The 26,496-nt window shown below is 40.3% G+C and overlaps 1 protein-coding gene across 11 annotated transcripts in view; it reads left to right on the forward strand.

Annotated features, from left to right (window-relative positions):
* SGMS2 (sphingomyelin synthase 2) overlaps positions 1-26,496 on the forward strand; it is a 176,864-nt gene that overhangs the window by 88,475 nt on the left and 61,893 nt on the right. For 2 of the 11 annotated variants that reach the window (XM_074396547.1, XM_074396548.1), the window contains exon 1: positions 100-349. The exons of 4 other annotated variants lie outside the window; for them this stretch is intronic. The gene's annotated coding sequence lies outside the window, so the exon portion shown is untranslated. Of the gene's footprint in view, positions 1-99; positions 350-24,958; positions 25,633-26,496 lie in introns of those variants that run through there. 5 more of the 11 variants (XM_074396544.1, XM_074396546.1, XM_074396542.1 and 2 more) reach the window with 4 other exon arrangements.

The raw sequence follows: 26,496 nt of genomic DNA on the forward strand, positions 1-26,496 counted from the left end.
CGGTCAACACCGAGCGCCGCGCCGCGGGCGGAGTGGGGCGGGGAGACCCCGCCCTCGGCGCGCACGGAGCCGCCCTCTGCCGCTCGGAGCCCGGCCCGTGCTGCAGCGCCGCCGAGTGCGGCCTCGGGGGCGGCGGCCGCGGGAGGGACCGGAGACCTGCTTCCCCTGTCGGGGCTGCGGCGTGGGAGGCCGAGACCCCGCGCAAACTTTCTAACGGCTTCGGCCCGGTGGTGGTGACGCCCGCAGCTGGCCGTGGCGGCTGCGGCAGCGGGCTCCGTCCCCTGGCAGATCCCTTTCCTGGGAGCAAGTGCCTTCAGCTGGGAGTGTCTGGAGCCCCAGCCGCCAGCGGGTAAGGAGCGCGCGGAGGGGCCGGGAGGAGCATGGGCTGGGGAGCTGCGAGTCCTCTGAAGCGCGGGAGGGGGAAGGTGGATTGCGAAGCCGGTACGTGGCTTGAATCCGGCCCCCACCCTCCCCGCCCAGGGCATCCTTCCTCGATTTTGTCTGCTGGAGGAGGGATGTGTGCCTTAGTCTCCTAGCTCGAGCAGTCAGCTCATTCATTTGTAACCTGTGTCGGGCACCTGGGTACTGGCGTTGAAAGGGCACAGATTAAACCACAAATTGTCCAGAGCCACTCTGGAGGTCAGGGCTGAAGTTCAGGTGGTGGAGGAGGGACTGTGTGTGTGTTTGTGTGTGTGGTTTGTTTTTCTTTTTCTTTTTTTTTCTTTTTCCGAGAGGCACCTACTGATGATGTGTGAACAGTAACAGCTCAGCTCTGGGCAACCCACACGGAAACCCTTCAACGTGTGGCATTCCAGAGCTGCTCCCCTTACAGAAGGGGAGACTTGGTTTCTCAGCGAAAATAAGGGGCAATGAACCACTGTCAACATCCATCCAGCGGTATGGATAATCATTAATTATCCGAAGCTTGAAACCAACTCACAATATTATGTCCTGTAGTCTTTTTATTTATTAGTGCTGCCATTCCTCTGCTTCAAGTCTTGCCTGCTCTATAAAATGACCTTAAAATCATTTTGACACGTGCGTTATGTTTTGAGGCGATTCAGCTGTTCAGTGTCACTGGATTCGGCGTGGATTTTGAATCTGTACCTAACTTTTCAAATCCTTGGTTTCATTCCCAGTTTCCTCTATTAACGGTGGGTGCTCAGGCACATTAAACATTCTGAACCAGTAAAATGGGATTATAACTACTTCAGATAATAAGGTGGATTAAATAAGGATTAATAATGAGGATAATAATGAGGATTAAAGCACAAAAGACCTCTCGTAATGCCTAATACAAAGCAGACCCCAACAAATTATAGCTGTTTATATATAAATAATAGTATGTTCCAGCTGGCTTAGTTAACAACCAATTAATTTCCACAGAATGTCCTTATAAGCCTAGGGGGCTGAGGGTTAACGTGTAAAATCCTTTGGCAAGTTCCTTAGATAGGGAAGTGATGTTTCCAGCAAGTTAAACATTTGACTGCGGATACCTGAGAAGGTTATGGTTTCTATCCTGTGTCATGGGAACTGCCATTTACTGTTTAAACAATGTCAGAGCAATGGCTGAAAGTGACAACCTGGAATTTACAGGAAGAAAGGAGGTGTAGGAAGCTAACTTTACCATTACCATTTTTTTTTTTTTAAAGAAACAGTGCAAAATTTTCTCTTTAGGCCCTTTCTTTGATCATCTAATATTCTTCACAATAGTCTGGCTGAAGTGTGCTTTTTTGTTTTCTTTCTTTCTTTCTTTCTTTTTTTTTTTTTTTTTTTTTACAAGTTAATGTTTAATTTGGTTCCTTTGGTTTCATTTTTAAATAAAGCTGGTTGACCTGTGAACCTAGAGGGAAGTGCTTGAACACCTTGAGGTGGCTACACCCTGTTATGAGTTTCTCCCCTCCAGAATCTCGTGAAAACCCTAGGAAATGTTCGGAAGAAACTTTAGCACTTGTACCCGTGTTAGTGAAGACATTTCCTTTTACCATAACTATAACAACAACTCTTAAGGTGAAAGATTTGAGAACTGTCTTACCACAGTTACAGTGTCATGAGATCATAGACATGGGAATCCAGGAGGCCCGAGGCTCTCTGAGCTGTGTTCCTTTGAGCAAGTTTACTTAAACTCTCTGGGATTTGTGTGGGACTTTAAACAAAATATAGGGGGAAAAAACAAATAATCTTAAAACTATTAAAATAGACAATGGAATACCAGTGAGAACTTTTTTTGAAGTGATACTTTGAGGTGAGATGTTCCTTTTTTAAAGGAATAATTACTGAGAGTTTTGGACAGTTTTAGACTAAATGAGGATTTGCTCACCTTTAGCTCATTGTTTCAATGGGGAAAGTGAAGACGTTGTGTTGAACTACTAGTACCAGATATTTATTTGTATTTATTTGCGGAACCTTTAACATGCAACAACTCATAACAGCCACCATGCTAGGTGCTAGCAATGCAAATGAAGGAGATACACCCCCCCACCCCTCCCCACCCCCCGGCCCCCCCTCGAGACTTACAGTCCAATAGAGACCTCTGGCTGTGATTATTAAGAGGGGAAAAAGATTGCTGAGAACTTGGGAAGAAGAGATGAGAAGTGATTAGGCTGCCTCTCACTGATACTGGGAGATCTGGTGGCATTCTGAATGATCTTGAATAGGGGCTGATAAATTTTTTATGAGGCTGAATAATAAAAGTATTCCTTGCTTTATCCAATAAAATATGGACAATTGTAGCTCTTCAGTTTAAATAATTTTACATATTCAAAGCAAGCCTCCTTAAATGAAATCTCAAGGGCCAGTTCACCTCAACTAAGATATATTTGCTGTGTGGCCAGGCACAGTGGCTCACACCTGTAATCCCAGCACTTTGGGAGGCCAAGGCAGGCAGATCAGTTGAGGTCAGACGTTCAAGACCAGCCTGGCCAACATGGGGAAACTCTGTTTCTACTAAAAATACAAAAATTAGCTGGGCATTATGGCGTGTGCTTGTAGTCCCAGCTACTCGGGAGGCTGAGGCAAGAGAATCGCTGGAACCCAGGAGGCGGAGGTTGCAGGGAGATGCACCACTACACTCCAGCCTGGGTGAAAGAGCGAGACTCTGCCTAAAAAAAAAAAAAAAAAAAAAAAAAAAAAAAAAAAAAAAAAAAAAAAGATTTGCTGTGTACAAAGCACTATGGTAGATTTTTAAGAGGATTGTCAGTGTATGAGCATTCCAATTTATTAGTTTTTCCCATATTATAAGTAATGTGTTACGGAAATTTAAAAGTATAGGTAAAACAAATCTGCCATAATCTTACCACCTAGAAAATCATTTAACATTTATATCTGCCCCCTCCCCTTTATTTTTTGCCCCTACACAACAGATAACACAAAGAGCTGACAAGTATTGTTCTCACTACGTGCCAGGCAACCTGACAGTTGCTTTATACATCAAATTTCTTGTAATCCACACTCCACAGTGAAGTAGATACTCTTATTACCTTCTTTTACTGAGGCTAAAACTGTTTAGGGAAATTAAGTAACTTTTCTGAAGTTGGCAAAGCTAACATCTCTACAAAAATGGGTTCATTCTCTATATTCCAGCTTACTTTTTCTCTCATCCGAATATGGACAGCTGTACGTCACTAACATAGTCTTATACAGCATCATTTTTAGCTTTCTGTTACGTGGCTGTGTCTCAACCAAACGCCTCTTGCTGAACACTTAGTTTTTCAATATATTAAGCAGGTCTGCCTTAAATCGTTCTAGCTATATCTGTGTACACATTCACGAGTATTTCAGTTATTTGCATTTTAAAAGGTGAAACATAATGTTTAATTTAGCTGCTTTTTTTCCTAAACTGTATTCAGAACTTGAGAGCTTTTCCCTGTCTCTTTAACTTAAAATGTAAGAGTCTTAATTTCTGCGTTCCTTTAGTGTGTCTCATAAGATTCAGCTGTAGGATCAACCTGCTTTGTGGAGCCACACAGTGGAGCAGTAGCTCATTATGCAAGGGATTTATCTCTTGAAAAGGGAACATACAAACTTTCTTAAAGTATTGTTTGTGTTTGTTATTTTTATTAGCCATGCAGCTAAATGTCTTGTGGGGAAATATAGCAGAATGGAGTGGTGCTAATTTTGCTGGGGAACTCTCTGAAGGACATTCTACTTCTACAGTTTGAGGAAGTGTTAGAACCCAGTGAGATAGATGAATTAAATACTGTCAGGTGTTGCATTAGCAGATTTATCACTAGCTTTAGAATAAGTTCCATCAATTTTAAATAGGGCACTTTTTTCTTTAAAAACATTGCACGTTTGTTGTTTGACATTTTGGGGCTGATTTAATGAAAGTGCAAGAAATTTTCATTAATTTTCATTCTAAATATAAAGCATTTCTTGAAACATTCCCAAGTTTTACAATAATAACACATCTTTGCTACTCTGAGTCAAAATTTTAATTTTTCCTTGAGTTTTCTATTTTGATTTCCAGTTAGCTAATTTATCTTTAAGGTTTTGCTAATGGATGTTAGAATATGAATAGTGTTCATTTCAGCCACTTCATACAGACACCCAGATCAGTTTACTTTCTTAATTTCTACAATGACTTGTAATTCAAAGCAAAGTTTAAAGAAAGAGCTAATAGAATTAAAGTCAAATTGGATAATGAGTTATTTTATAACTGGTTTTCCCTCTATTGCCAAACCCCTATACAATTTGAAATTCAGCCTTATAATTTCATGTTTATATTGATTTTATTTAAAATGATATCCCGCTTAAAGTTTTCAAACTAGGGCGTATTTTTTTTAAAGAAGCTTTAACTGAATTGCGTGTTTCCCTTATATGTACAGTTTTTTCTTCCACTATACTTCTATATACTATTTATATTATTATTCTTTAAATTAATTTTTTTAATTGAGATAGAGTCTTGCTATGCTGCCCAGGCTGATCTTGAATGCCTGGACTCAAGCATTCCACCCACCTCAGCCTTCCAAAGTACTTGGATAACAGACCTGAGCCACCCTGCTCAGCCACGCAATTCCTTTATTTTTTCTTCCAGCTTTTATTTTGGGTGTTTGTTACACGGTTTGTTACACGGGTAGATTGTGTGTCACAGGGGTTTGATGTACATGTTATTTTGTCACTCAGATAGCATAGTACCTGATAGGTAGTTTTTCAGTCTTCGCCCTCCTCCCACCCTCTACCCTCAGGGAGGTCCCAGTGTCTGTTTTTCCCTTCTTAGGGTCCATGTGTACTCAGTGTTTAGCTCCCACGTATAAGTGAGAACATGCAGTATTTGGTTTTCTGTCCTTTGATAATTCACTTAGAATAATGGCCTCCAGCTACATTCATGTTGCTGCAAAAGACATGATTTCATTCTTTTTTATGACTGCATAGTATTCCATGGTGCATATGTACATTTTCTTCATCCAGTACACTGTTGATGGGCATCTAGGTTGATTCCATGTGTTTGCTATTGTGAATAATGCTGTGATGAACATACATGTGCATCAATTTTATGGTAGAATGATTTTGATTTATATTCCTTTGGCTCTATAGCTAGTAATGGGATCGCTGGGTTAAACGGCAGTTCTGTTTTAAGTTCTTTGAGAAATCTCTAAACTGCTTTCCACAGTCATTAGCTGAGCTAATTTACATTCCCACCAGCGGTACATAAGTGTTCCCTTGTCTCTGAAACCTTGTTAGCATGTTTTTTTCACTTTTTACTAATAGCCATTCTGACTAGTATGAGATGATACCTATTATGATTTTTATTTGCATTTTTCTAGTAATTAATGATGAGCATTTTTTTCATATGCTTGTTGGCTGTGTGTATGTTGTCTTTGGAGAGATGTCGGTTTATGGCTTTTGCCCGTTTTGTAATGAGGTTGCTTTTTGCATGTGAATTTAAGTTCCTCATAGATTCTGGATATTAGACCTTAGAGTCCTGTTTCCAAAGATAAGTGGAGACTGTTCAGGAAGACTTTCAGCATTAGTTGAATGTGAAGTTAATTAAGTCTTTGAAACAGAGAGGTTAATTGTCCACACAGTTGGGTTCTCCAAGCTTCCCCAAACACAGAAGATGGAATTAGTGTTGACAAATAGTGGTGGTTAAATAATGATAGATACCGTAAGTACAAGTGAAGATTAAATGAACTGCTATCTTCATCTTCAGACGGCTCTGCAAAATGGGAACTGTATCCACTCTGGAGGTATGGAAACAATTTGGAAAGTGTTTAAAGGTGAAACAGGGCAAAAGTCCCCTTCAGTAGCAAGTAGTACAGAGCTGGTGGGAAGTGGAGCAGGGATTTGACGCCAGGCCCAGCTCATGCTATTGGCATGCACTTGCCAGTACCCTGCATGGCTGGCTGTCTTCTCTCCATTAGCTTCAGAGATATGTTAGGTTTTGAGAGATATTATTTGATATAGGATTGTACGTGTATGCTCTTCTGGGACTCTGCTGTTCAGAGTTCTCCTGGAACTTTGGCCTGTGCTGCCTTCAGGTCATGAAATTATGCCAGAGGTGAACCCTGACAGGCTTAGTCAGGCCGGCTTGGACTTGAGTCTCAGCACTGCTGCTCATCACTAGATGCCCTGGAGCAGGTGAACTTTCATGTCCTGGCTGCATAATGGGAGTAAACGAATATTTACCCAGTAAGGTGACTATCTGAATTATATGGCTCCCATGTAGAAAACATTGAGAGTAAGCCTGCGTCACAGTACACAATCAAGGGCTCAGCAATCATTACGTTTTGCATATAAGCTGCAATTCTAACTTTTAAAACAAAGATTTTAATCCTGTTGCGTCAAACGGAACCATACTTTCTTGTTAAGGTAGCGTGTTTGTTTTGGAATGGTATTTCCACATTCATGTGTTACATCTTGCCTGTGCTGATAGGAGCTGGATCCTGCCCTGTATTTTTCCCTCCCGCTTTTTTGGGGGGGGGGTTAAAATAATAGGATTGAAGTTGGTTTGTACACTGCCATTGAATTCGAGAACTTTCATAAGAAGTATATAACATCAGCTGTGAATGCTGAAAAGCTTTTGAAGCCACAGTCACAATATGCCTGCCCTCTCAGCAGATGCTGGTAGCGGTAGTCTAGCGCAACTGGTACTGTCCCTCACAGACCTTAGGCTTCTGGGGAGTATTGTACCATGAACACCACTGTCCCAGGAAAAGCCTGGCCCATTAAGAATCACAAACCCTACTGTCCTCGCCGACGCTGTGCGTCTTTCTTTAGGAGGCTCTGAGACAGTTTCTTTAACACAGCTGCTACTGTCTTCTGATATTTGCATTTGTTCAGCGAGTTTTTGAACCACCCAGTTATTACTATCCCAGTAGTTGCTACCAAACTGTAATAGCAACAAAGGGTATTGTTCTGGTTAGTGTAATATACCACTTCTTCTGCATGAATGTCATTGAATATATTTGCATGTATGTAAAATATGTGCCATATGGTAAATTAGCTAGGGCTGAGAAGTTTGCTCCCTTGAAATATGGTTTGATTGGCAACTTATAAGCAGCAAGCAGGAACATTTGAAAGTTTATTTAACAAATACTTATGTTCACTATGTGTTAGGGTTTGCTCTAAGTACTTAACAACTGTTACTCATTTACTCCGAAAAATCACTTTAAGAATCCCCACTTGAGACACGGAGAGGTTAAGACACTTGCCTAAGGCCACACAGGTAGTAAATATTTGAATTAGATTTTGAAAGCAGGCAGTCTGACTTCAGAATCTGATTACTACCCTGTTGCTTGTGGAATCCAGCATGTTTCTCACAGTTTGGGCCCTATTCGTGTCCTTGTGTATGCAATTTTGCCAAAGAAAAAATCGCACCTATTCAAACATATGATTAACGCCTTATGATGTACCATGTGGAGGATTACAACTGGATTATATATTTCAATGTTGCTATTGAAAGACATTGATAGACTGGGCACTGTGGCTCACGCATGTAGTCCCAGCACTTTGGGAGGCGAAGGAGGGTGGATGGCTTGAGTCTAGGAGTTTGAGACCAGCCCAGGCAACATGATGCAACCCCTCAGCTACAAAAACACAAAAATTAGCCAGGTGTGGTGGTATGCACCTGAAGTCCCAGCTACTTGGGAGGCCGAGGTGGGAGGATTGCCTGAGCCTGGGAGGTTGAGGCTACAGTGAGCCAAGATTGCGTCACTACACTCCAGCCTGGGCGACAGAGCGAGATTCTTCCCCTTCCCCCTCCCAAAAAAAAGACAATGATACTAATTTTCACTATGGTATTATGAAGCATTTCTCTGTAAACGCTTCTGACTGCATGATTGACCCTGGTAATGAGTCTGGGAAGGAAGCATGCATTCTTCCGATCCCCGCTCAGCTGAGCAAGAAGAGCAGCAATCTCAGGCCTGCTGTTCTAACAGCATTCCTTTTTTTTTTTTTTTTAAGCTTTAGGGTTTTCGTTTGTTGTAAATTAGTTAAAAACTTCATTGAAGGAGAGTAGCTTGTACACTTGAGGTTTCTTTGTTTTCTAATTACTATTGGAGATGGTAGTAAGCAGAATAATGGCTCCCCAAAGATATTCACATCCTAATTCCCAGAACCTATGAATCTGTTGTGTTACACAGCTTGAACATTTCTAACCCAAATATCCAAAATGCTCCACCATCTGAAACTTTGAGTGCCAGCGTGACACCATAAGTGAAAAATTCCACACTTAACCTCATGTGATGGGTCACAGAACAGTCAGAACTTTGTTTCACGCACAAAATTATTTAAAACATAGCCAATTACCTTCAAGCTGTGTGTATAAGATGTATTTGAAAAATAAATGAAAATATTACAAAATTTAAAAATATCCAAAGTCGAAAACACTTCTAGTCCCAATCATTTCAGATAAAGGATTCTCACTCATCCTGCATGGGAGGGGGAATTCAGGTTGCAGATGGAGTTAAGGGTGCTGACCAGCTGATGTTGATATTAAGATCATCCTGGGTCATCTGGGTGAGCCCAGTGTAATTACAGGGACCTTCTGAGTGGAAAAGGGAAGCAGAAGAGTCACAACAGGAGAGTTGACATTATTGGAAAAACTCAAACAGCTATTCCTGACTTTGAAAATGGAAGGAGGCCACGAGCCAAGGAATGCACATAATCTCTAGAAGTTGGAGGAGGCAAGGGAATGAGTTCTCCTTTGGAGCCCCCAGAAAGGAGCACAGTCCTCCTGACACTGTGATGTTTAGCTCAGAAGGATCCATTTTGGACTTCTGACCCCCAGAACTGTAAGAGAAAAAAATTTGTGTTCTTTTAAGCCACTGACTTTGTGGTAACTTGATAGAGCAGCAGTAGAAACAAATATGGAGCAATCTATTTTGACTTGTTCCATATGTCAGTCCTAGGAAAGGGTGGCCTTATCTCATGATTACAGACACATTAAGTGTAGCAAGGTTTACATTTTGAGGGCTGCTTTATTTTACATGTAAAATTACCCACTTTGTGGGAGGGGGAGTTAACTTTTGATGATTCTATATATTTCTATACCTAGCAGTTATTTAAAATGACAGCAACCAGGTTTGCAGGAAAAAAGTGTCTTAGTGATTCTGGAGCAGGTGGAGCCACGTGAAGCTCTTTTGTCGAGTTGCCTAACGGGACTGTAGCTCTGCATCCTGTGTAGTTGTGTCATACCTTTGCATTTGTTTAGGATGAAATGATAGTCCCAGCATGGTGATACTGGGATGGTAGAGATTATCACTTACTTTTGTTCCTCCAGGTTCCTTTTGATTTTTGAAGATTTGGTATTGTCTCTGTTTGTCTAGCAATGTTATGAAATCCCAGAGGACAACAGCTGTAAACAAAAGGTGGCATCATTCATTGGCTCATCTATTGTATGTATGTAGAGGGCTATAGACCCTACATACATACAATAGATCTGTAGCCCTCTACATACGTGCACTAGATGACCTAATGAATATGGGTCATTTTGAGATATGACCTATCATTCTGAGATACTGTATCTTAGAATCACAGTGTCAACTTCTGCAACTAAAAAGAACAAGAGGTCAGGCCCAGTGGCTCATCCTGTAATCCCAGTGCTTTGGAGGCCAAGGTGGGAGGATCACTTAAGGCCAGGAGTTTGAGACCAGTCTGGGCAACATAGCCAGAACCCCCATTCCTATCCCCCCCAAAATTAGCCAGGTGTGGTGGCATGTACAGGTAGTCCCAGGTACTCAGGAAGCTGAGGCAGGTGAGTCTCTTGAGCCTAGGATTTGGAGGCTGCAGTGAGCTATGATCATGCCACTGCACTCCAGCCTGGGCAACAGTTTAGCATCGATAAAAATAAAATGAATAAGAATTATAACAATAGATGGGGTCTTTTTTTTTTAAGGAACCCCGTGATAACAGTGTTACATTTAGTTAAAGGTCTTCTGTTTGTACTATGTGGCAATAGCAGTAGAGTAAGAAATAAAATCTTGGGAATTTTCTTGTGTCTTAAAAAATGGATTCAGAAATAGTGTAGAATTTTGGTAAATTTTAAGAAATACAGGTGGAAAATTAGCTAGATGGTGTTAATATAAATAGCAGTTTCTAGGGGGAAGAGACTGTCTTGTGTAGAAGTATAAAAAAATGTGGAGACTCTGAAACCATAGAGATAGAATATTTTCATATTTGCAGTTCTTTAAAATGTATTCTTTTCAGATTTGGAGTCACTTTGTGACTCTAAGAGGAAAATATACATATAAGATGGATTAAATTTCTCTTATAAATGTACATGTTTGAATAAAAACTTGATGTGGGAGGACAGAAAGTTTTGGTCTGTATTCTAAAATGATTTGGGGATTTCTCTAGGCCCTTGCTTCTCTAATCTAGAAACTTCTTGAGTCCTGGCTCTGTGGGTACCGTGTCCCGTCAGACTCTGGCTCATTTACTTACTGTTTATCCTTGTCAAGCAATTCTTGGTTAATAGTTTGCTTTGTCCTGCCAATATCTCTATGACAGAATGGGGATGTCTGGGCTATATAAGTAGCCAAGTAAGAAACCTTCACTAGTACCAGAAGAGTATCTGTTCCATCTTCCAGCAATTCTTGATAAGTTAAAAGATTGATATTCTCTGTTGTATCTTTTGTTAATATGAACCAGAGCTTATTTGTCTTTGATGAACTAGTTTCTGAGCTTACTCCAGAGCAGACTCTGAATCAATGGGCCAAGCATCCCTGAAGAGTTAACCATCCCTGAGAACCCAGTACTGTCAATGGAAATATAACGTGAGCCATACATGATAGCCATTTATGTAATTTGAGTTTTCCTACAGCCACATTACAAAAAGTAAAAACAGATGAAATTATTTTTATAACATTTTATTTAACCCAGAATACAAAAATATTATCATATGTAATGTTACCAGTTATAATTAATATAAACATTTCAAGAATTTTTATATTCTTTTCCATGTCTTTGAAATCTGATGTATATTCTACAATTACAGCACATCTCAGTTCAGACTGGCCACATTTTAAGCACTTAGTTCTCACATGTGGCTGGCAGCTCCTGTACTGGGTAGTGCAGCTCTAATCAGCCTTATCCTTAAGGAACGATACCCCTCAGACATCTGAAGACGATTCATTAAGCGTCACCATCCAGTGACTTTGGCATATTATATCTTAAAAACTGGCCGGGCGCGGTGGCTCAAGCCTGTAATCCCAGCACTTTGGGAGGCCGAGGCGGGTGGATCACGAGGTCAAGAGATCGAGACCATCCAGGTCAACATGGTGAAACCCCATCTCTACTAAAAATACAAAAAATTAGCTGGGCATGGTGGCACATGCCTGTAATCCCAGCTACTCAGGAGGCTGAGGCAGGAGAATTGCCTGAACCCAGGAGGCGGAGGTTGCGGTGAGCCGAGATCGCACCATTGCACTCCAGCCTGGGTAACAAGAGCGAAACTCCGTCTCAAAAAAAAAAAAAAAAAAAAAAAACAACTGAATTATATCATGGAGTTACTCAGTGAGTGCACAGCACAGTGGTTCCAGTGTCTTTTGCTAGCATAAGTTAACAAATGTTAAGTGAAACTTCTCTCTGAGGTTATCTGTACCTTCAATTTGTGAATATCAATGCCAGGAGATGTGCCAGGGCCTGTAAATGAAATGTTTAGATTATTTGATTCATGATTATGGAAAAGATGGGCACTCATACACTTTTGCATCTGGACTGGTCTCATAGCTCCAGTGCATCAGTACATTTAACTCTTCATCTGTCACCTCGTTGTCTACCTCTTGTACATCACCATCTTTACCCTATCCTTGCCTTGTTTTGTCTGTAATATTGTCTTCTAATTTGTGTTCTTCTTCAGTTGCTTACCGTGACAATTTGGGAATTAAGGCCTCTGTAAAACCTAGATCAGAGAAATCGTTACTTGATAGCAAATATTTGGTGGCCAGGAGCAGATATGATTAGAATGTAAGAAGACCTAGGCATAGTAGAGAGACTGGGAGAGAGGATGGGCAGGGGAGGGAAGGGAGAAGAGTACAGTTCTTTTGGGGGAAAAATAATAACTCAGTGCAGATGAAGACTATTATAGCAGAAAACTCAGCTGACCACTGGGGAAGCCACTGCATTCATCAAGCCCCCAGGATAGATTGCCTTGGATTTCATAAATATGTTGACTTAATCAAATACCTACACAACACAGATTGCTGAGACATAGTTCCAGGCTCTCTTCCATTTCTTCGGAAATTGATTATTTAACACATTTTTAGTTTTTGCACTTGCTAGATGCTAGACCTCATTTTTGATTCTGGGATTCATCAGTAAACAGGAGTCTAGGTTTCTCCTCCAGTGGAAATCAGTTGTATATGTTGAGAGAGGAAAAGGTATTGAAAAGCAGGATTGATAGGACTATAGGCAAGTAAAACCAATGAATACGTTGAGATTTGGACTAGTTCTTTGAAGGAAGTAAAGAGTGACTGGGGTGGCCTACCCGAGGACAGTCAGAAAACGTTCATCAGAAGAGGTCAGATTTGCACTGAGATGTGAAGGATGGAAAGGACTCAGCAGAGTGAACATAGCGTGTGCAGCCTGTGGATGCAAAGAGCGTGCTTACACAGGAATGGGAAGAAGGCCAATCTGCTGCAGCCTGTGAGCAACAGATAGGTGAGAGATGGGTGTGGCAAAGCAGGCGGGACCGAATTGAGTAGGGCTTGCAGGCTTTGTAAGGAGAATGAGTCTTATTCCAAATGCCACGACAAGGCATTGTGATGTGACATAAGAAAGAGAATGAGGTCTGATCCCTCTGGCTGCTGAGCAGAGAGTGGAATAGGACGGGGTTAGAGTAGAAGTAAGGAGATGTTATGAGGCTGTTGGCAGCATTCTGCATAAGAATTGATGCAGCTTGAAGAAGGGTGTTGGAGATTGAGAATAATGGGTGGGTTTGAGAGTTTTGGAGACTTACAGGTACAATGTGTGGCATAATAGTAGAAAAAATTAAGCATGACTCCTAGTTTTTTTTGTAAGTGAAGAGTTGTAGTGAATGGAGTTGTAGTTTAGCCATTGATTCCAGTTGCTCATTAGTCATCCCAATGGTGACTAATGTCAAATAGCCAGCTGTGATGCAGAGGCCTGCATTCAGCGGGGAGATCAGGCCCAGAGTTGTGTAGTAAGTACAGAAGTGATATATAAAGTTGTGGGAAGTCTGGAATCACCAGGGAATATTCTATAGGCAGAGAAGCCCTGAGGGGTAACAGGTAGTAAGTCAGGCAGGAGACCATGTGGTTACCAGTGAGGAGGACCAGAAGAACAATGTCCCAGAGGCCGCAGGAACTGAATGTTTAAGACAGGGTGGAGTTACCAGTTCTCTTGTAAGTTCTTCCTGAGTTGAGTAAGATGAGAACATAGTGTTCATTGGGTTTAGCAATGTGGAGGATATTTGAGATCTTGTTGAGCATTTTTAAAGGGGTCATTCAAAGCACAGATGAATTACCTCCAGCGTCCCCTGCAGGAAATTTTCCTTTCCCTTTTCCACTTCACCCTGTGGGCTAGAGGCCTTCTTTTTTTTTTTTTTTTTTTTAAATTTGCATATTAAAACATTTTTTAAATTTTGAAATAATTGTGGATTTATAGGAAGTTACAAAGATGATTTCAGAGGGTTTTGTTAGTTTTCACCGGTTCCTCCCGATAGTTGCATCTCGTGTAACTCTAGCACAGCCTCAGAACCAGCCTTCTTTTTCTTCCAAAGTTCGTAGGCCTTTCTTTGTCACTGTACTACCATATTATAATCTGGTTTTCTGTTTATATTGTGTTTCTTCTGGATTTCTTCTAGACAGAGTGCCTTGAGCAGAGTTTATCCTTTTTGTTTTCTGGTATTTCCTAGCATGCTGCCACTTCATACACGTTTGCTGAATTAATGAGTTGAATATTCTTGAATGCTCTATTTTTGCTTATATCATCTGCTACTGTGTTCTCTTAGGCAGAGGAAAATGAAGAGACCAGGTTTCCTGTTTTCCAAGCAATCTGCTAACCTCTTCCTGTGCCATCTGCCTTCTGTAGCCACGGCCTTGCCTGGGCTGAGGCTATCTTTGCCCAGAATGATATCACTCCCTCTCCTCTCTGACTCTTCCTCCACCACCACGAAACCAATCGCCAGTGATTGATTCTGAAGGCTTGCTTAGCTCCATTCCTTTCTTCTTGAATGTTTCATTGTACCCTGTACTTTCTTGGGAGTCATATGAAAACCTGTGGAAATCCCCTTACCTATTTCAGAAACTCCATCTTTCACCTACCTCTGAGTTCTTTGGGTGAAGACATCTCTAAATTTACTTCCTGTAATTTATCATTTTTGAAAGTTTCATTGGCCCTATTGCACACTTAAGTGCTTAGAGATATAGAAAGTTTGGGTTTTATTTACCTGGTAGCAGTTGACTATGGCAACTTCAAAAGGGTTTTTAGGAAGTTTCCTTTCTTTCCTCCCTGTGGTCATTATTTGGCTACCAGGACTATGTGGAAGTGTTTTTTTTCTTCTTCTTCTTCTCTCCTACTTCTGTCAGTTTGTTTTCCACTTCATTATCTCCTGTTGCAACACCCCAATTATACTAGGTGTTGTGAGACTTTTAAGTGTATTGCTAGTGGGGGATTATTCCTTTAGGTGGAGGAGTAGAAGCAAGAGGAGGTTATAAATCTTTGTTTTGTGCTAATGTTTCATAGTAAGAAAAATAATTAATGCTACTAGAGACCGGTATAGAAATGGCTATAGGAGATTTGCTTATGTTTTTAGAAGGGATTGAATTTCTTAATTAAAGAAAATATTAACTTCAGATTCTGATCTTATTTGAGATCAATACACTATTTTAATACTTTGCTGTTTATTCTTTTAGTCTCTTGAACATAAATTCCCCACATGGACAAAATACTTTGTTGAAGTGATCTTTTAAAATTCTTTTTTTTTTTTTTTGAGACGGAGTTTCGCTCTTGTTACCCAGGCTGGAGTGCAATGGCAGGATCTCGGCTCACCACAACCTCCGCCTCCTGGGTTCAGGCAATTCTCCTGCCTCAGCCTCCTGAGTAGCTGGGATTACAGGCACGCACCACCATGCCCAGCTAATTTTTTGTATTTTTAGTAGAGACGGGGTTTCACCATGTTGACCAGGATGGTCTCGATCTCTTCACCTCGTGATCCACCCGCCTCGGCCTCCCAAGGTGCTGGGATTACAGGCTTGAGCCACCGCGCCTGGCCTAAAATTCATTTTTGAAAGCTTTTTAAAACTTTACTAGTGGGAGACACACTTTTGAATATCGTTACGTCTAATTTCTATTTCATGAACTCTTGCAGCTTTCAATGGCCTTTATTCTACAATAATTAAGGTGATTGTGTGTCCTAGTTCACCCTAGTCACAATGTATAACTATTGTCCTAGTGCACTTATTCATTAGTAAAGCTGTCTTTCACTCTCAAAACTGGCCAGGTTTGGATGTTAAGTTATATGGTCACCCTAATTAAAGACAACATTTAATAGAAAACTGAAGGAATGAAGGATTTCATACATCTTTCATTTTAATCCACATATGCATATGTACCTACATATGTAATTGTTTCACTTTTTTCAACTAAACTTGTAGTATAGAATCTTGCCCCAATGTCTTGAAACTGCAGAAAGATATGTGTTTTCTTGTTACTGTTGTGAGTCAAAAGAACTTTTCTTGATAGAGAGTCCTGATTTCCTCATGTTATGTTTTCACTAAGATTCACTGCACTGTAATATGACTGACTTCGCTCCTTCTACCTGAGCAAAGGCTGTTTTTGGGTGGTGAGTATTGTACAAATATTAGCTGTGTGATTTGAAAAGATTGTATCTCAATTTTGATTCCTTCCTCCATGTACAAATGTGATCACCTCATGATCACAATAGATGCGGAATAGGTTTATACCCTAGACTGCTCATAGCCTCATCTCCCTGTTAGCAGCTCAGTTATTGATATACCCAAGGGTAGAATAACAGCCACTGGAGTGCGGAGAAAAGGAAAAATCTTTTAAAACTTGGACATGGTGAGGAGTAAAAAGTTCCTTGTTGATGTGCAATTTTGCATTTCGAAGATAGTCACAGGCGGGGCACAGTGGATCATGCCTATAATCTCAGCACTTTGGGAGGCTAAGGCAGGCAGATTACCTGAGGTCAGGAGTTCAAGATTAGCCTGACCTGAGACACCCTGTCTCTACTAAAAACAGAAAATTAGCTGGGCGTGGTGGCACATGCCTGTAATCCCAGCTACTTGGGAGGCTGAGGCAGGAGAATCTCTTGAACCTGGGAGGCAGAGGTTGTGGTGAGCCAAGATCATACCATTGCACTTCAGCCTGGGCAACAAGAGTGAAACTCTGCCTCAAAAAAAAAAAAAAAGAAAGATACATATTCAAATTCTTTTCCTAACACCTTCCTCTTAATATCAAGTATATTATTGTAAAATCTCTGAAAATCATACTAAAATTTTTATGATTTAATGAAAGATCCTAGAGAAACTTTGGGGCAGGTTATGCTCTGGGACCAATGGGATCTTGAAGTGATTGTAAGAGTTAGTGAATTACTAGTATTGGAGGCCATCTCTTAGGGTTAATCTCTAGAAAAGAGTCCTGTTGCACTCTTCAACATGTCAGCAAAATCAGGGTTGGTGAAGGGAAGAGCTTGGTGAGAACCAGGCAAGCACCTGCTGATTGTACTGCTGTAAATAAAACAGATATAGTCCCTACCCTCATGGAGCCTGCCACCTAGTGTAGGAGATACTCAATTAAAACAAGGAAAGAGGCATATAATTACAAGTTATGGAAGAGGAGCAGCAGTGCTGGGAAAATAAGATGAGAGACCCACTTTAGAGAGTGATTAGTAAAAGGCACCTTTGAGGAAGGAATATTAAGGTTGAGGAGGTGCTGGCCACGTGTAGTTGTTAACCCAAACCAAAACTCTATGAAGTTGCTGGTATATCAAGGTGAGAGTCGTTAAGTAATTTTTCGGGGTAATTGAACCAACTATTAGCAAACATGAGGCCCTTCTGGGTTCCTCTGGCAGAGTTTCTCCATCTTTTTTTTTCATTATTCACCCTTGAAGGCACCTTTTTAGACAAGTTTTTTTCTAGCCATCCTTCTTCCTGCCCCCCAACCGTGACATTTTAATGCCTTTGGAAGATTGCAAACCTTTTTTTCTTTTTGGTTTGGTTTTTAAATATACCTTTCAAGTGCCAATCTTCGCCCTTGTTGAGAATGCATGGTCTGTTAGTAGGGCTCATTTTGAGGCAGTCAGAAATTGTCCTTGGATCTTCAACTCCCTTGAGGTAGAGACCAACCCTAGTTGGGAAAGCTGTAATAGTAGATGCTACCTACCATGGTACTTTTTAAACGATTTTTATTTTTTGTGGGTACATTATAGTTGTATTATGGCTTTTTTTTTTTGAGACAGGTTCTTACTGTGTTGCCTAGGCTGGAGTACCATGGTACAATCACAGTTCACTGCAGCTCAAACCATCCTCCCACCTCAGCCTCCTGAGTAACTGGGACTACGGTACATGCCGTCATACCCAGCTAAGCTTTTAAATGTTTTTGTTGAGGTAGGGTCTAGCATTGTTACCCAGGCTGATCTTGAACTCCTGGGTTCAAGCAATCCTCCTTGGCCTCTCAAAATTTTAGAACTTACAGGCATGAGCCACTGTGCCTGACCTTTAAAAATTTTTTTAAAAAAATATTCCATGAGGTTGGGAGAGGGGAAATAAAGATGTTGGAAGTAGAGCTTTAAAGTTCTTAGATGGCTTATTAAGGGTAATCATGTAATACATATTAGGTTGCATAGGTAAGAAAGCTATATATAGTCTGGATCTTTTCCTCTGTATCTGTCTTGTGTGTTAAGGTACGTAGTATGCTGTTTTTGCACTGCTATAAAGAAATACCTGAGACTGGCTAAATTATTTCAAAAAGAGGTTTTAAGGCCAGGTGCAGTGTCTCATGCCTGTAATCCGAGCACTTTGGGAGGCCAAGGCAGGTGGATCATGATGTCAGGAGATTGAGACCATCCTGGCCAACATGGTGAAACCCCATCTCTACGAAAAATTTAAAAATTAGCCAGGTGTGGTGGTGCGTGCCTGTAATCCCAGCTGTTCAGGAGGTTGAGGCAGGAGAATCACTTGAACCCAGAAGGTGAGGGCTGCAGTGAGCCAAGATCGTGTGACTGCATTCCAGCCTAGGCAACAGAGCAAGACTCTGTCTCAAGAAAAAGATTTTAATTGGCTCACTGTTCTGTAGACAGTATAAGAAGTGTAATGCCAACATCTGCTTCTAGTGAGGGCCTCAGGAAGCTTACAATCATGGCAGAAAAGTGAAGGGAAGCTCAGATGACTAGAGCAGAAACGAGAGAGAGGGGCGAGATGCCACACACTTTTAAAAAACCAGATCTCACGTGAACTCAGAGTGAGAACTTGTTTATCGCCAAGGGGATGGTACTAAACCAATTCATGAGGGATCCACCAGGTCTCATCTTCAGCAGTGGGGATTACATTTCAACATGAGATTTGGCGGGGATGAACATCTAAAATATGTCAAGATGTGTGTGAAAGAGACATTTAGATCAAACACGTTCTAGTTGTCTGATAGATAGTCATGGAAACTAGAGTAAAGTGTACATGGCTTAATGACCTGTCTCATAATTCCCATGTGTGCCTCAAAGAATTTTTGAGATAGGCTCATTCTATCAAACAGATTTCAACATTGTAAAAGTGTTATATCCTTTTATTGTTTCATCAGCCATTAGTGCCGGATAGATGTTAATTTTTTTTTCAACTCTTTATCCTGTGGTGTAATCTAAGCTGATTTTCCCCCTTTTAATCTTTTTGTTTTCCTTCTTAACAAGCAAATTGCCTTTAGTTAGGTACACAAGGGGCAGGAACATCCAGAAAGGATGTGATTTATAAAAGTTCTTTCTAATGGTTTAGTAGGAAAGGCAAAAGAAAGGCAATATATGGTATTAGTTGCTACATTTTATTTCTGTTCTGTTTGCCCCATTTGCACAAGCAGTTGAGCCCCTGCCCGACTTTGCCATCATCACTAAAGAAAACAAGGCCTTAAGTTTGGTTTTAAATGGTGTACTTGAACCTGCTACTAAAATTTTATTTGTGAAACAATCTTAGGGTTGACTATAGACTCACTTTTTTTTTTTTTTAATGAAAACTTCCTCCTTTTTTCTACAAGTAATTAGCTGTTCTGACATTCTGAGAATCCTTTGATCTCTTCAGCTTGAAGAAATATTGACAAAATGCTTAATTTGAATAATTTGTCCTCAAAAACATTTTTACTGATTTATATGAGAATTGATTATATTCTAAAGAGAATTGAGATTGAGACTTTAAACATGCCTCAAATTTAACAAATTATTAAATGTTTGTTTATAAATCACAGATGTTCCTAATAGTTTCTTAATTTGGTGTTTGGGAGCAGAAGTGGAAGATGTGTGGTGTCAGCTGTGAATTGCCATGGACATGCTTGTCAACAAAGAGAAGCCAAATAAGCTGAGTGTCATGGCAACAGAGATTGGAGGAGGAGCTCTGAGGCCAAGTTCTCAGGTCAACCTCCATCCTCTGGGTGCTTTCACTTGAAAAGGCTCAAAGATCTCACTTCCTTTGGGTTAGGACTGAAGAGCAAATTTATTGTGCAACAGAGTGCTGTGTTACAAGGGCATTCAGAGTGACCAACTAGGTACCATTAAGGCTTGGCTGTCATCTTCCCTGTCTCCTCAAGTCAGGAGCAAGGCAAAGCCCATTGAATTCTAGATGTAATTCACAGAAACCACCAAAGGGTTGTTTGAAATTGAGATTTTTTTTTAAAACCACAGTATAAAACTTCCATGGAATTTTGAAAATGGCAGAAAATTATTTTGGGGAACCGGCCTGTTATTTCTGCAGTCAGTTTTCTGTTTTACAGTATAATCTTATTTGTAGTTACACTTCATGTTAACTATATTCCTAGTTGATGAGTAGAGAGTATTAAGAGGTGATTCAAATGCCTCTTTTTAAAATCATCTTGCATCTGGCCAGGTTGGGTAGGGCATGTAACTAAAGTGGCTAGGGGTGTTAAAAAAAGTAAAGTGTCGGATGGACATGGTGGCTCACACCTGTAATCCCAGGACTTTTGGGAGGTTGAGGCTGAAGGATCACATGAGACCAGCCTGGGTAACTTAAGGAAAGCTCATCTCTACAAAAAATAAAAATAAAATTAGCCAGGCATGGAGGTGCACACCTGTGGTCCCAGCTACTCTACTGGAGAGTCTGAGGTGAGAGGATCACCTGGGCTCAGGAGGTGGAGGCTGCAAGGAGCCGTGATTGTGCCACTGTTCTCCAGCCTGAGCAACAGAAAGAGATCCTGTCTCAAAAAAAAGTCTCTACTCTAATTAAGACTTAATTTTAGATTCTAAAATGTGAAATGACAGCCCATCTCTTCAAAGAGTTCATGTTTAAATGGGATTTAACCAGGTTTATAGTCAAATGCAGATTAAGTTCCTTTCAGGTGCTAATTGGTGTAGCCTTTGATCTGTCTTGGTTCCTAAAGAACACTGGACCATATATTCTTCTTAAACTTGGGAGAGAATTAATTCCACCTGTGGCAGATGATTGTAGCTCTGCTAGAAAGCTTGGAAGTCTTTTGTGTCCACTCAAGTCAGGGGCAAGTCAGAGCCCATACATGCAAGAGCAGTTTTGCTGTGCCAGGAAAGGGAACTAATCAGGAAAAATGAGATAAGAGGCTGGGCTGAATGCCCCAGGCCGGGGAGCAGCCAGTTATAGAATTCCCTAGAGACTGAGTCTTTTTGGCCACAGGATAAGGAGGATGATGTTGTAGCATCCTGCAAGATGCATTTGAGGTCTGGATTAGGAGAACCTTACTTCTCTGAGGCCCTGAGGAGAACAATCTGGGTTTGGTACTGGAAGCAGGAAACACTCAAGGAAAGAGTGATTATCATATGTTACAGGAGTAGTAAGGGAGCCGGTGATCTGAAAGGGAGGCAGAGGAGTGTGTAACCATTTAGTGAAAACAGGGTTGCTGAGAAGCCTTGTGAGGTATGTTCTGCACCTTCCTCTGTTGTATATAGTTTGTACCCCAACATTCTCAACATAATCAACTGGTCCCCAAGGGTGCTTTACTATTTCAAACCTAACAGGGACTCACAAGCCAAAAAAAGTATAGAATAACTGTCTCTCCTTGAGGAAAGGTTTTAAAAAAGAGAAACCTGGTTTATAGTATGGTTTCTTGAGACAAGCAACTAGGAAACTGTCTAATTAGGGGCACCATTAAAATGAATCTTGAGCTACAAGTATGTACTCAAGGGATGTCCGAAATATGCCATTTTGGCAGTAAAGCAAGTCTTAGGCATTGTTTCATCAGGGTACAATTTTGTAGGTGCATGTTAAGGCCTTGTGTTAAGCTTTCCTACATGTGCTTGTGTTGTACACTGAATGAGGGATAAGGTGTACCCTGCCATTTGTTATATAAAGCTTCACCTTCGTGAATATGTATGTTGAATAGGAAAGCTATAGGAGGCAGCAATGGAGTTACAGATCTAAATGTTATGCCACAAAATGGAATGCTGCCCTGACCACAAATGTTGTTTCATCAACATTAAGCTGCATTTAGAATGCTCTTTACTTTTAGAAGGCTTAAGTGCTTTCGAATTATAAGGCAAATTTAGATCAGTGATTATATTTGAGCAGATTGTCATCATTCTTAAAGCTTTCTCCACCTAACTAGGGGGTGGGGAAAGCTGTTTTTCATTAATGTTTGGGTGTTGCTCTGCAGTTTAAATCACACAATGGGAGTATTTCTTGTTTTACATTTTGAAAACAGATTATTGCTGTCTTAAATATTACTAAGAGTTTATAGCTAATTCTGAGGACTTTTTTTTTTTTGGAAATTCGTAGGCGTTTTTAAAAGAGCAGTTACAGATTTACAGAAAAAAATGAGCAGAAAGTACAAAGTTCCCATAAGCTATATCCCTACCCCTCAGTTTCCCACATTAATGTAGTATACTTTGTACAATTAATGAGCCACTGTGATACATTATTATTAACCAAAGTCAGTAGTTTAGAGTTCACTTTTTATGTTGTACCTTCTATGAGCTTTGAAAAATATGTGATGACATGTAGCTCTCATTGTAATACTATATAGAGTGTTTTCACTGCCCTGAAAAACATCTGTCCTCTGCCTATTCACTCCCCCCCAACCCTCAGCCTCTGGCAACCACTGATCTCTTTACTGTCACCATAGTTTTACATTTTCCAGGATTTCTTGTAGTTGGAATCATACAGCATATAGCCTTTTCAGATTGGCTTCTTTCATTTGGAAATTTGCATTTAATGTTTCTTTATGTCTTTGTAGTTTGAAACAGCTCATTTCTTTTTAGCACTGAATAATAATACTGCATTCCATGATGTACCATAGTTTGTTTACTCATTTACCTATTGAAGGACCTCTTGGTTGTCTCCAGTTTTAGGCAATTATAAATAAAGTTGCTATAAACATTTGTGTGCAGGTTTTTGTGGGGACAAAAGTTTTCAATTCATTTGAGTAAATACCAAGGAGTACCATTGCCTTGTCACATAAGACTCTGTTTAGTTTCATAAGAAACTGCCTTACTGTCTTCCACAGTGGGTGGATTACTTTGCATTCCCACCAGCAGTGAATGAGAGTTCCTGTTGCTCTACATCCTCACCAGCATTTGGTAGTGTTAGTATGGATTGTAGGTGTGTGTATAGTTGTATCTCATTATTGTTTTTGAATTGCAACTCCCTAATTACATGCGATATTGAGCATCTTTTCATACAGTGGTTTTTTTTTTTTTTTTTTTTTTTTTTTTTTTTTTTGCCATCTGTATGTCTTAGATGAGGTACCTGTTCAGATATTTTGCCCACCTTTTAATTAAGCTATTTTTGTTGTTGTGTTTTAGGAGCTCTATTTATATTTTGGATATGTCTTTTATCAGATACGTATTTTGCAAATATTTTCTCCTAGTCTATGACTTGTCTTCATTTTCTTAACAGTGTATTTCTTAGAGTAGAAGTTTTTAATTTTAATGGAGTCCAACTTACCACTTTTTTTCTTTGGTGCTTTTGTTGTTGCATCTAATGACCTATTGTCAGACCTAAGGTCACTTAGATTTTCTCCTACATTGTCTTATAAATTAGTATCTAGATTCTTTTTTTTTTTTTGCATGTGGAAGTCCAGTTGTTCAGCACAATTTGTTGAAAAGACTATCCTGAGAAGCAGTGCTTTCAACATGCCAGAAACAGATTGGTTCTCTAAGGGAATGCTTAATTTCTGCTGGGGTGTTCCCTCTGTAAACCTTTCTTGAAGTTTCATAGAACAGAGAGCCATGTCTGTAGGAAGGTACAATGCGTTGCCTTTCTCCTTAATCATATCCGAGAGCACTCCTGTCCAGCAAAACTGACTACAGTGATGAAATTTTCCATAATTTTGAACTGTTGAGTACAGTAGCCACAGCTACATGTGGCTATTGAGCACTTGAAATTTGGTCAGTGTGACTGAGGAACTGAATTTTACATTTTAATTAATTTAAATTCAAACTTAAGTAGCCCGACATACCTTGTAGCTGTTGTATTGAACAGTCTAGCATTAGAAAGCTAGAACGGATTTGAGAGACTCTTAAGTCAGTGTCTTTGTTTTTCTCCTTCAACAAATACTTGATAATACCTACTATGTACTAGGAGATTTTTGGGTTCTGGGGGTACAGATGAACTGCAAATTTTGGTTGAGTTCACTGTGGGCCATAGAATCAAAGTGACTTTTTAAAGATCACAATTGACTTTAACTTAAAGATCATAATGTCATAATCCCAATTAAAACCAGATTTCCTAATTGTAATAAATATTTTTTTGCCCATGGTCTTTTCCGCAGAAAGCTCCTTGGCTCCATGTTTTCATCATATTTCTCGCTGCTCTCAATTACACAAATTATAGTAAATATGTACATTTTCCTTTATTTCCATTATTACTATATTATTATAATTTAACCAACGTGCATGAAAAACAAAGTGAAAAATGAGTGTTTGTATTCCCACTGGGAAGAATACACGTATGACATAGTTTGGACATGTGTCTCTAGCCAAATCTCATGTTGAATTATAATCCCCAGTGTTGGATGTGGGGCCTGCAGGGAGGTGATTAGATCATGGTGGTAGATTTCTCATGAGTGGTTTAGCACCATCCTCTTGGTACTGTTCTCACAATAGTGAGTTCTCAGAAGATCTGGTCATTTAAAAGTGTATGGCATTTCCCCTGTCACTGTCTCTTGCTCCTGCAATGGCCATGTGATGTACGTGCTCTGCCTTTACCTTCCACCATGATTGTAAGTTTCCTGAGGTCTTCCCAGAAGCCAAGCAGATGCCAGCATAATGCTTCCTGTAAAGCCTGCGGAACTGCAGTTAAGCCTCTTTTCTTTATAAATTACCCAATCTCAGGTATTTCTTTCTTTTTTTTTTTTTTTTTTGAGACAGAGTTTCACTCTTGTTGCCCAGGCTGGAGTGCAGTGGCGCGATCTCGGCTCACTGCAACCTCCGCCTCCTGGATTCAGGCAATTCTCCTGCCTCAACCTCCTAAGTAGCTGGGATTACAGGCACACACCACCATACCCAGCTAATTTTTAGTATTTTTAGTAGAGACAGGGTTTCACCATGTTGACCAGGATGGTCTTGATCTCATGATCCACCCGCCTCGGCCTCCCAAAGTGCTGGGATTACAGGCTTGAGCCACCGCGCCTGGCCTGAGGTATTTCTTTATAGCAGTGCAAGAATGGACTAACACAATGTGCTTACGTTTCCCTTAATACATTTTATTTGTTTAGAAATGTGATGGAAATGGTATTGTTTACTATCTAAGTTTTTTTGGAAAGATAAGAATTATACTTTAGTTTTTCCTATAGCAAGCTTTAGATTCTTTAGGGAGGTTAGGGAGAACCTCAGAGGTTCTCTTTCTGTGTGCTAAACCTCATCCTTCTCTTGAAGGTGCCATATTCTGAGATCAAGGGGGCATCCAAGGTATCTAGCTCAGGAAAAGTGATGTAGTCACTGCAAATGACATTAGTAACATTTATTCCTTTTACTTTCCTTTCCTGTAGTGCCTGAGGTGTAGCCTCTGACCTTGCATGCCTTAGAAGTCTGAGGTAAGAGCATGTGACTGACCTATTTACACGGTCAGCATCACCATCCCATTTTGTGACAGCCCATTAGACCTTGGGTGGTTTCTGAGGTTTCCCTGGCAGGTCCTCTGATCTCCATCTTGATGCTTACTCCAAATACGATCATTTTCCCAGCTTCTGGGGGCTTTGCTTTATTTTCCTTTATGTTGCTCAAGATTCAGTTGCAAAACCTTCTTCTAATATACCCCTCATTTCACTTTCTTTTTTCTTTCTCCAGTGATTCCTGGCACTTTAGTAATCTCTTCTATATGGACACCAAATAAGTTCTTGGAATCCTGAATATTTAGTTTCTTGACTTCCATTTTATTCTCTCTACATGGCACCCTCTCTCCAAGACTTAAAAGAAGACTGTAAAGACTTTGTTTTGTGAAACAGGGGTTTACATAAATATGCTAATATGCAGCTTGCTTTCTGATTGCTCGGAAGGAATGTTGGAAGCCTGCAGGGCATGGACATCTACGGTATGTGCAGTGTTCATGGTACGCTTGATGGAAGTCTTTCTAAGAGTTATGACAAGTACAAATCATTCATCTTTCAAACAAGTTTCTCACAAGAGAAGCAAACTCCTCTTGATAACTACAGGGGAGACTAGAGTAAGCAACCTCTTAGAAATCTTAAGAAAAAGGACAACAAAAGATTAGGAGAGAGCCAAATAAAAACTAGAGGACATGGATTGCCAACCCAGTAATCCAAGTAATTCTCATCCAGCCAACGAGAGATTTAGATGGCTAGAAAGCTGAAGGGCACTGCCTAACCTGGATAGTTAATACAAACTTGGCTCTGGCTGACTTACTTAGGTATAGACATTCTGCACATTCTGTTAACCTA

Source organism: Saimiri boliviensis, chromosome 3, assembly GCF_048565385.1.
Source record: "Saimiri boliviensis isolate mSaiBol1 chromosome 3, mSaiBol1.pri, whole genome shotgun sequence".
NCBI lineage: Eukaryota > Metazoa > Chordata > Mammalia > Primates > Cebidae > Saimiri > Saimiri boliviensis.